The following is an 11828-nucleotide window of genomic DNA, read 5'->3' as shown; positions in this document are numbered from 1 at the left end:
TTCCCACTGCATATGATCAGGCAGCAGTGGGAGCAATTAGCTGTGAGTGGGAATAACAATAGAAGTCTTTGCTTTGGCAGCAGTATGGTCTCAGAGAGGCTTCTGCAGCCTGTGGAGTGCACCCTGGGTGCCTGTGCTATGGAGGATATATTAAGACTGTTAGGGCAGCTAGAAAATCCACCCCTTAGCTGTAGTCAAAACAAGATTGTAGGAGCTGTACAAACTCTTCATGTTGTAGCACTTGAATTGTGCAACTCATTTGTTGTATTGGCAAGTACATTTCTCTCCTGGAAAAGCACTGCTGAGGAATAATGGATTAGGAAGGAGACCTTCATTTTGAGAAGAGAATAATATTGTGGCTTGTTTCCTAAAATATAGATGGTTATCATCTCAACTTTTGCCCTAGACCTATCCAATCTCTTGTAAAAGTTAGTAATTAAACTATGCTTTAGTTTTTTCTTGAGTCTATAACCCTTTAAAGTCTTTAGTTCCCTGTAACATCTAGGCGGAGCCTACCTGCTCCTTTTGTGACACATATGAAGATCTGAATTACCCAGCAGGATGAGGATTGTACTGTTTATGCTACTTGAATTGAATTGATAGGATATTTTTATTAATAGCCACACATCTTAATTCAGCACATTTTTATGCGAGGAAGAAAAACTCCTCTAATTTTGTCTCTTGAAGGGTAAATCCTAGAACCTGCACTCAGCCTGATCACTCATCCTGATGGAAGGGCCTTTCCATGGGAGATGTGGGGAAAAAAATGTTGCTAGTACAGTTGCAGGGCTACATTAGTTTGTGCAGCTAATCTACTGCAACTCCACAGAATTAGTGAGGGAATGGCTTGTATATCTGGGCTGCCCTGCTCTCTCTAGGACTAACGACGTCTGGCAGAGCATGCCCCTGCACTGTCTGCTCCCAAAGCATAGAGACCATTGACAATCTCCATTTGCTGTTCCTCAGACGTCATGGGCAGCCCAGCAAGATCATGCCTTCAGCTTGTATTTAGGAAGAGGTAGGATCTGATTGAGTTTGACTAGAATATGATCTTAGAGACATTGCAACTTTAGAATAAAAGGAAGCTATGAAGAAGTAGCTAGTATTACTTGTGTCTGTAATATGGGAAGTGCCTTTCACGTGTCAGCTAGTAGTCATCTGCCAATGTGCTCTGACAGGGCAATGTGCCCTGGTGTCTAAACGGCAAAATGAAGTTTTCTAGTATCAATTTTCATTGCTTTTGTAGTGCCTGTGAAGAACAATCCAGCATATGGAGCTAAAGTTTCACACTATTTCTGCCTCACAGTATGGCTTTATAGCAACGTCTAGCTCTTTCATGATGCTTTCCATCATTAGAAATGTTCTGTAAAGTACTTGATTTTCTTGTTACAAATTTAGAGATGAAGAAAGGAAGGTAATAATAACATAAATATATAATGTCATTTTTATAGGTCATCCAGCCAACTGCCTCCAAACTGAACTCTGGCCACCAAATGCCCATGATGCGATTTAGCCATTACATAATAGGGCCTTGACTGTGTATACTCAGCCAGACTGTTACGGCTATTGTTTGCCTGGGAAGTTGTATCTCATGAAACATCCTGTAGCCAAACTCTGGCAGAGATTGTTTATGTAAACAGAAAGGGTAAAATAATGAATAATTTCATGAGCTGTTGACTTGCACTTGTATTTAAGAAAACATACTGCTATAGCATCTGTGCTTGCTTATTTGGCTAGAAATGAGGTTGCTGCTTAGATTTCAAGGCAGGGGGAGTTTCTCATCTTTCTCTCTGGTTGAAAAGCCTCCTCTGTTTTCCTGACTTGCCTTCTCTATCTCCCCTCCACAAATTCTTCTCCACATCATCCTTGCATCGTGAACTCAGGCTGCAGCTCTCCTCCTTTCCAAAATTCCCCCAGCCAGACAAATTCTGCCAAGACTTTTTTAAGCTCTACCCTATTTCTTTCCCACTTTCATGTTTCTTTGTACTAAGAAGATGACAGTTTCTGATAAAATTACATCATCCTTCACAGAGAAGTATACGGAAATACTGGAGAATCTCAAATAGCTCAAGATGCTGACTGTTGGTTATCATAATAAATTAGTCTCCAGCTATTTTTGAAAATAAAGAAAACCTATGGGTCACTCTGCCTATACAAGCCCATGAACACATCCCGATATTATATAAAAATATTACCCTATGCATAGCATTGCATATTCTAAGTTCAACATAAGACTTTGAATCAGATTACATGAACAAAATCTCACTCAAAATATATGCTTGCAGTTGTTTGTTCAGTGAGTCTTAGAACACTAAGCAACAAGAAACCACACTTGAGACCAAATCAAAAAGAAAAAAAAAGTAAAGAGACAGAAACAACAGTAGGCTGAAAAAACTGGAATTACATGCAGGGAAGCACTGCGGAGTGTGAAGGAAATAGAGTGCCTGATATATGAGAGGAAACCATTACAACTTAGTTCTGCTTATACAAAAATCACTGGGAGATTTATTGGTAGTTCCTCAGGAGCAGGACAAAGCCCTGCATAAGTGGGTAGTGAATGAAAACATGAGGTCTGGTACTGGACTGCTGCCAGTTTACATCCTCTCATGCTCAGTGTGTGCATTCAGGTATTTATGACATATATAGTTTCAAAGTAACAAAATCTTATGATTAAAAAGTTCCATAAAAAGCTGCTAGGTTCCTGGAAGACAATTTAACATCAAGAGGTCTTTTCCCCCTATGGAAAAGATCTAGTAATTTCTTAATACCATATGAAGAATTTATCTAATTTCACAAACTACAGTCGCATGTGAATATACTGAAGCAGACTGTATACCTCAGAAATGATCTGCAAGTAAAAAACTTGAACTTTGTCATGCTGACAATTCAGTCAAGAGAAGATTAATTTCACCGATCTTGACAGGAGCTGAAATAAATGTGAAGTGACTGTAACTCTTTATATCCAGTAATGAAGATGAAGAAGCACCACTGCATTGTCTACTAATAACTGAATAATACTATGGACCTGAAATTCACAGGGAAAACAACAGCCAAACAAACTCAAAAGCCCACAGAAATACATAACCCCTGTCTACCAATGGAAAAGACAAATACCATGTTTGTTGAAATGCAATAAGTATTTTTGCTAGTTGCCAGATATTAGTCAAGACAGAGACACAGGTATTGTGCACTGAAAAAATATTTTGTTTGAGGAAGGTGCACATATTATTAAAAGGTCACAGAAAACAGGAAGTGACTCATATTACAGGACTTCAGAATCTCCTGCCACTTACACGAGTGAACATACTGTGCCTCACCAGCACAAAATGTAATGGAGATGATTTAAACCTGTATTATCTTTTTAAAACAACTGTGAATGCAAAGGATACCTAAGATCAAAGGATCAGATAAATACAAGATCTGCAAAAGTGCTTCCAAAGCTCAGGACCTGAGATGAAAAGCTCAAGTGACAAATGGAAACCAAAGGTTTTAAAGTCCTTAGCAAATACTAAGCATCAGTTCGTAACTGAAATGCTTGTGGGAAAAACTACTTTGACACAATGGATGGCAGATAATGGAACAAAAGATCTTAAAGGTTGAATACAAGACCTTGGGGCCTTTAGTAGTATATCCAAAGACTAAATGACAGATCTGAAAACTGTAACTTCATTCAGGTTACCGGATGCACTATAAACACAGAGTTGAGCAGACGAAACCGGAGAATCAAGGGGAAGTATTACAGTGATGCAGGAAACCCAGTGGAAAAGTAATCTTTTCATACCCATGGGAAACAAAAAACTGTGTGTAACTATATATATTGCATAACAGAGGAGGATTAGGTGAAAGACAAGGAATAATCCTCTCATGCCAGGAAAATTCAGTCATCTAATTCAAACTCCTGATCCAGAAGAAAATATTTTGGTTTGTTTGCAAGTGTTTTGGCTTATATGTTGTCATGAGGAGATGACAGCAGATTACACTTAATGTTGCCATCCAGGACATAAAGCCTGATCATTGTTTGGAGACAGATACCACCAAGAAAAACTCAGTATATTACAGGGAAAATTCTTGCCTCTGTAAGTAGGGCTAGGTTTCTCTTTCAGCAATTTCGTAAGTCCTGTGATTTTGCAGAAACGAATACAGTTGGGCTCGTTCTAATGAAAGTCTCCAGGCATTAGTGCAGTGGAAATACAGAAATAATAGGAAATCAGTACCTCACCTTGGTATTAATGAGACTTGCTCATTTACTGGCACTCTGTTCTATCAAATGTGAAGGAAAAAGATTATGAATATGAGCTGTAGATTTCCATTGCAATTCTATGACTACATTTTGACTTTGTTCATCTACATTTTGGCTTCAGTTTCAGAGATTGTGTTTTGCCTTGCTTTCTCTTCTATGCTGGTCTTCCACGATGATGTGTTACACAGCTTCTGCCTTCTACCTCAAAGAGCTGCACTTCAGCAATTGTTAAAGAGTCTCCTACAAAGTTTAGAGATAATTCTCAGGGAAAAGGGATTATAGAAATATATTATTGTATTTTTTTATTATAGATTTGATCACAAGAAGTACTATCTATGCCTCTTCTTAAAAGGGAGTTGCAACAGATTATCAGCATGCTTCGATAAAAAGTTTCATGATAGTAGCATATTCTAAGTGCAAGAGAAATGTGATGAAAGTGCAAAAGTTACTCAACCACACTACTGAAAATCCTTCCAGAACCCTGATGAGCTGCAGATTTTATTAGGGAAGATATAATGATGCCCAGTGTTTGTTATTATGCTGCCATGGCCACCTAGTGAGGAACGTGCTTAAGAGAAAGTTGAACAAAAACGGCATAGTTACACTAACCTTGGCATAAGCCTTCTGTTGGACACAGAAACAAGGGACCTTTGCCGAGTGTGTCAGATGAAATAAGATGTGCTTTTGAAGGAGAGGAGGACATCACTTTCTTTGTGCTGTGTTTCTTTTTACTGTTCATGAGTTAACACTTTGAAGGTACTCCATTTGCTGGAGGTATTGCCAGAGAAAGATGGCCCATCTTGTGCCAAATGCCCGTTTCCACTTCCTCCCTTCGCCGCATTCACACTACTATAAGGGAACTGGTACATAGCTCTTTCGTAGGCTTATATGTTCCTATCTTAACAGCCAGCTTGTGTGTTGGGGCAACCTTTGAGCCACATGCTATTATAACTTAGTATTAAGGCTTTTCCTTTATTGGAAACTGATTACCTAACATGCAAACAACAACAATGTAGGATTGGGAGCATACAACAGACCACCTGACCAAGGCGATCACAGGGACAACAACATGATGAGCCTCTCGGACATGGTGAGTCTCTCAGAGAGGCTGAGAGGACAGGAAACTCAAGTAATAATGAAATCCTCCAAGGTAAGTTAGATAAAATACCATGTCTAGACATAGTGCTAGGAATGAAGGCTTGGATTCTAAAAATAAATTCTCCACTAAACAGGTAGCACAAGAGGAAGAGCGACTATTGATATTGTCCTTGATGGCAGGAACAGTCAGAATGTAACTATGTAGGAGTAAAAGGACAGGAATAAATAGGTAAAGGAAGCAGAAATAATTGTAATATATAAGTGTATGAAAACATCTGCTCAGGGCTAACTGTTGACCAATAAAACATGTAAACTGTTAGAAAATATTAGAAAACACTCATAGAATAAAACAGTAAACATTCCATTCTCAGCCCTAGAGGCACTAATTTTTTTGTGTGCTTTGTCTAGTTCTAGTCTTCTCATTTGAAAAAGGATATAACAGGAAAGCAGTCATACAGCAAAGTGAAAATACTATAATTAAAACTGTAATGGCTTCCATATGAGGAACAATTAACTAGATCATGATTTCTCTGCTGAAAAAGTTAAAACTATGGAAGGATATGACAGAGATCTACAAAATCATGTAAGACATCACATAAGTAAGTAATCATAGAGTAAGCAAATAGACAGTTGTTCATGGTCGCACCTAATCTGAGAAGGGAATTCAAATTAAGGCAGCAGGGGGAAAGTATAAAACAAAAATAAGAATGTATATGTAGTTAACCTGCTCAAGTCAGCCACAGGAGACTATGTTCAGAATACATGGATGAAAAATTCTCTTCTACGAAGAGAAATACTGCTATTATTTAAGAGAAATACAGCTACTGTGTGTGAAGACACTATCACTACAGGCTCACAAAGTCCTGGGCCACAAGCTGCTGAAGTCTGCACTAACATTCAGGGCAAGTATCATTACATGCTTGTCCTGTTCATATGCTGCGGCCTAGGCAAAGCTTCTGTCATGGATGACAGATGGGCTTTGCTCTGAGTTAATAAAACTGGTTACCGTAGTAGGTCTTGTTTTGCTGCATTTGGATTTACATCTTTGTGTACATTTCTTCCATTGACTGTTACAGATTTAATACAGCTTGTTGTCTGGCTTACTTTGCAATCCCTGATGTTGTGTCTGTCCTTTGCCCACCAGATCCTCTGATTTATCAGGATTGCTCCACACAAAGTTGTGCAAAGGGCAAGATTCAGATGACAGTGGTTACTTAATCCACTCTATCCCATTGTAACAGCTAATCTTGCAGGAACATGCGACATAATGCTACATGAGGTATGTTATCCCTTCAGAGGGGATTACTGATAAGATGTCTCACAGTAGAGAAAGGGTTATTCCTCCCCTCCCCCGCTTAACAAAAAGCATGTGAAGTATTGTAAGCAGCAAGAGAAGGAGAAATGAGTATGTTCTTTATTAAATGCAAAGTTATTCCAGATTCCCCCCCCCCCCCCCTTGAAGAGAAGCTGTGGAAAAGCTTTAACATCTGATCTTTGTTGTTCTTAAAGCACCCTTTAAAAACTCTTGTGTCATCCTTTTCATTGTTAATGTGCAGTAGACACTATATGTACTTTAACCATAAAAAGCTGTTTTCGCATTTGAATTTAATTAATGTTTTGTAGGAATCTAACAACCCTAAACAGGAATCTACTTCTGTGTCATTACTGTTTACATCTTTCAATGGTTGCTTTAGAGACATTTAAAAGAGTATTTGGGTCATCCAGTCTTAAAAGCTGTGCTTGGCTTAAAGGTTCATGACACGATGCAGAAAGATAAGCTGTCATTTTTAAGATTACTGCTTGCATTAGTTGTGATTAAATGATTAATCAATTTATCTGGACAAAGTTCAGTGTAAATAGCAGGTGGCTAGCCTTTTTCTCTGTTTTCCAGCAGAGAAGGTGTGCTGTCCCTTGAGTGTTCCACCTTGTATCTAGTAAAGTAACATTTCAAAGCATTCAACTAAGCTTTTCGCATTATTTTCACCAAGCGGATTATTCTAGCACAAAATCAGGAATCTACTCATGATCTTTATGCAAGACTTGGGTAATGATCTTCCAAATACATAGAATCACAGAATCACAGAATGAGATAATGGTTTAGGTTGGAAAGGACCTTAAAGGCCACCTAGTTCCGATCCCCCTGCCATGGGCAGGGACACCTCCCACTAGGCCAGGTTGCTCAAAGCCCCATCGCTGGCCTTATACACTGCCAGGGATGGGGCAGACACAGCTTCTCTGGGCAACCTGTGCCAGTCTCACCACCCTCACAGTGAAGAACTTCTTCCTAATATTTAATCTAAATCTCCCCTCTGTTAGGTTAAAGCCGTTCCCCCTTGTCCTGTCCCTATGTGCCCTTGTAAAAAGTCCCTCTCCAGATTTCTTATAGGCCCCCTTGAGGCACTGGAAGGCTGCTGTAAGGTCTCCCTGGATCCTCCTCTCCAGGCTTAAAAAGTCCAACTCTCTCAGGCTGTCTTCACAGGAGAGGTGATCCAGCCCTCTGATCATCTCTGTGACCCTTCTCTGGACTCACTCAAACAGGTCCATGTCCTTCTTATGTTGGTTTTCTCTGACAAGTTCTAGTATATCACTTTCATATTTGACCATAACTTTTTGGGTGTCGAAACCACTATTTTTCTTGTTGTTGTTCCCAAGTAGCTGATTCCTATCTGTTACAACCTCAATGCTGTATGTAATCCACTTTTTACAACTGTGTTGACTATAAGCAGTGTATTTTAATTTCTCAGAGCATAGCTGCTTCATAAATATAGGCTGTATTTTTTAGAAAAGGGGTGTCCAGCCACAGCAGGATCCTTTACACTGCAGTGTGGTCTCCAGAGAAATCCTGCCTAGAGTTCTGGGACTGCTGCTGCACTTTCACTCTTTGCTATGATTTGCTGAACGTGAAATCCTATGGATGTGCTGACTGTGTTTAAGGATGTCACACACAGAAAAGGAACCTCCCTGAAACTAACACATATGCAGATAATAACTTTTACAAGTTTGGAAATTACTGTGTGAAGAAGAAAAAAAGAGTAAGTATGTATATGTGTGTCATTTCTGCTAGGAGGGGCTGGTGAGCTGAGCAATCACACCTGTTTCACCGTGGATCATAACTCCTGACTCACTGCCACGACAACCCATGGGTCAGCCTCACAATCTGGAAATGGGAGAGTAGGATTAGTCATTTCAGCATGAGACCTATATGTTGCTGTCAACCTCTCTGAAGTGGCAGAGCTTCTCAGCTTCTGCTGGGCATTGCACATTGTTGGCATAACTGAGAAAATCTTTCAAAGTATCAGTGAATCAAGGACTTTGACACCTGGAGACATACATGCTTCTGAGACTTCTGTGTACTTAAACAACCTAAACAGAACCTATACATTTCAAGGCCTCTTTTGACTGCTGATAGCATTAGTGAAGGGGGAGAGAGGAGGACAGCCATGCACTTGTATATCCAGTCTCCCATCATGAATTTCACATTTCATACTAACCCAGGCAGTGCTCATAGGAAAAACATACTCTTAGCTCTCTTAGCGTGTCACCCTTCCTGTTGCTGTAGTTTTCTATAGCAAATACCATTATCCCCATATTCAAGCTGTGGTAGATGGTTCAAGTGAACTTACCAAAGGCTTCCAGGTGTCTTTCAGACACAGCATGAGCCTGAGGAAACCCTTTGTTGTTTGTATCTCTCATATCACATTACTGACTGATTACTGACGCACTTCTCTCTGTTGCTAAAGTCACGCTGCAGCTAGTTCAGCAGAAACAAACTGGCTGGAGGTCCTTCTAGCCTTTACCTGCTCTCAGTGGCTCCCTAAGGGCACTGTGCTATGCAACTGGTCGAGGGTCCCCTGAGGACATGTGAAGTGCAATGGCCGTTTAATTGTAGATCCCAACTCTAAGGAAGGGACTGTAAACAATTCCCCACCGTCTGAGAAAGGTAATCACAATTACTCAGTCCCAATGACCTGTTTTCATGGTCAAGGATATAGCCAAGTCTGTAACATAGCAAACAGGGAATTTTGATGCTGAGAATACAGGAGATATCACTGTTAAGATGTTTTCCATTCTTTGTTACTTCTGTGAAGTAATCAAAACCTCAGGAACATTGATCACATACATTTAGTGCTAGCTGAGATGGAGCTGACATTTTTTTACTTCCCTGAGCCCAGGAATGAGGCAGCCTCCATGCAAGACTTGTAAAAACATGAGAAGTAATCCTCTTTACAAATACACTACTCCATATATGCTGACAAGCTGCCCTGGAACAAGTTATGCTAGTTTCCTACCATCAGACTGCTTCCCTTAGCAGTGTATGAACAATAAGGAAAGTAAATGCATAATTATTTACAAGTGTATATGCAGACAAATTGATCTGCTTGATGGCATTCTGCCAGAAATCCAGAGACCATTGAGAAGAAATCAAGAGGAAACAGCATAGCATAAGAAGATGCAGTCAAAAGATCTCCAAGTATTCTTCTAGGAAGACTAATTATCAAGGAGTTTAACCAGCTGTTATGGTTTGACGCTCCCATACCTGAGGCTGGGATCCCTGGGATAAGTAAATGATAAAAATTAAAAAAACCCCAAACAAACAACAAAAGGAACCTCCAGCTTTATTAAAGAAAGGGATTGGGCTGTCATGAGTAAGTGAGGACTCCTGATGAGTAGTGAAAAGCACACAAGAAAACAGGCAGACACCCAAGAGTTACAGCAGACTAGTCTCCCAACAAGTCTCTCCCAGTTTGGAGATGGCTTCACTGAAGAAACCCTACAAAAGCTCGATAGGAAAACAAGTGCATTTGGGATGAAAAAGGCAATATGGAGGTAAAATTAGGATTCTTGTAAACAAGATGTGGCTTATCTTCAATAAACTACAAAGAATTGATAGTGATCAAGGCCAGGCTAGTGATGCAAGGCCAGGCTAGATGGGGTTTTGAGCAACCTGGTCTAATGGAAGGTGTCCCTGCCTGTAGTAATGACGCTGGAACTAGATGATCTTTAAGGTCCCTTCCAACCCAGCCCATTCTATGATTTTGCCCTGATAATTGCACATCTTTCAGTGAATAAATAATGCTCTTATTTTGAAGGGTCTAGGTTTGGGCTACTTTAATCCTCTACTACCATTGCCTCCTATAATAGGGATGAAAAATGCACAACACGGCCTTGCTTTCCAGACTTAAAATAGATACACAGGCAACAGACAGGTTGACTGCAGCACACAGATCCAATCTCAGACTGAGAGAACTATGTAATTCCATGTGAAGGAGGACAACATGGAGAAACACCTACTCTCATAGGATATGCTTAGGGAGGTCTAAAGCATCACATCCATAGCATGAGCTGTTAAGACAGGCTTTGACTGCTTTTTGGTGTCTGCTTATCATTAAGGTCAATAATCTGAATGCCGTCCTGGCCAACCTTTCATTCTGAGTAAGGTATAGAATCAGGACTAATATCCATATTGAATAGCTTGATTCTGTGGTTACACTGGAGCGGGGGGTGGGGGGGAGGAATAGATCAAGTCTCAGAATACAAACACTCTCTGGGATTCAGCATCCTTAGTAGAATACTTTTCTGTTTGGGTCCATTCTCCAAATTCTAATTCTCATCCTGTTTCACACTAAACCCCCACAGTTCCAATATGCTTCAGCAAAAACTAGAGTATCAACATACTGCTTTCTTATATGGCTGCAAAACACAATCCAAACCAAGAAAACTAAGTCACATCTTCAATAAAACTCTGATAATTACTAATAAGCAGGCATGGTCCTGGTATAAACACAGCCAGTCAGTTGCACATGTTTAATTATAGAATATGCCTCCGTAATTTAATAGGATAATTACTGTTATTGCACTCATCGTGGGAGTTGGTTTTCTGGGGTAAAAGAGGCAGGAGATCAGATTCTGCAAGGAGAAGGAGCCAGGCACCAGAGTGTTTACCACAGACACAAAACAACGGTTACTCTGTTGACCCTGTAATTCGGTTGAAGGCAACTGCCCAGGAAACCCGGGCTTCTGCTAGAAGAACTGTGCCCTCTGCAGCCAGCACGCTGACAAAACTCACCGCAGCTCACAGGCACACCTGCCTTGCGCAGACTATGACATGGCTTCACCTCTTTCATTCGGTGTGACTGCACAAGAACCTAAGGCCATTTCGTGTACTTTGGAGCTCATCCTTGGACATGAACAGTTGGCCCAAGGACTGTAGCATAGGCCGAGGAGCATTTCAGGCTCACGTCAGACGTGTTTGAAGAGTTGCACTTGCTTACACATGGCCTGAGGTAGGTTTCAAGCGTGACAGCATGGCAGCCACATTGTTTATAAAGAGGCAAACATCTGAAACAAATGTAGAAGAGCATTTAGGGCTTTTAATGGAGGATGGCAGATTCTGCTGACAGAAAACGCCGGGCAGAAGCAGGGCTCCCACGTCACGGAGAGGCGGCATCGCTCTTCCCACCCCGCTGTAAACAAACACCGGGCGCTCGGC

At 40.6% G+C, this 11828-nt stretch overlaps 1 long non-coding RNA gene across 1 annotated transcript; it reads right to left on the bottom strand.

Moving 5' to 3' along the window:
- Positions 1-6926: 6926 nt before the first annotated feature.
- LOC133209672 (uncharacterized) lies at positions 6927-9502 on the bottom strand. The gene is made up of 2 exons (XR_009724730.1): positions 8431-9502; positions 6927-7269 (listed from the first exon to the last, which is right to left on the bottom strand). It is a non-coding gene; the product is annotated as an uncharacterized LOC133209672 (long non-coding RNA).
- Positions 9503-11828: the final 2326 nt, after the last annotated feature.

Source organism: Neopsephotus bourkii, unplaced genomic scaffold, assembly GCF_033783945.1.
Source record: "Neopsephotus bourkii isolate Nb327-2 ecotype Australia unplaced genomic scaffold, CSIRO-AGI_Nbou_v1 NB_53, whole genome shotgun sequence".
NCBI lineage: Eukaryota > Metazoa > Chordata > Aves > Psittaciformes > Psittacidae > Neopsephotus > Neopsephotus bourkii.
Note: the sequence above shows the minus strand (reverse complement) of the source record. Positions and strands in the feature narration are given on the sequence as shown.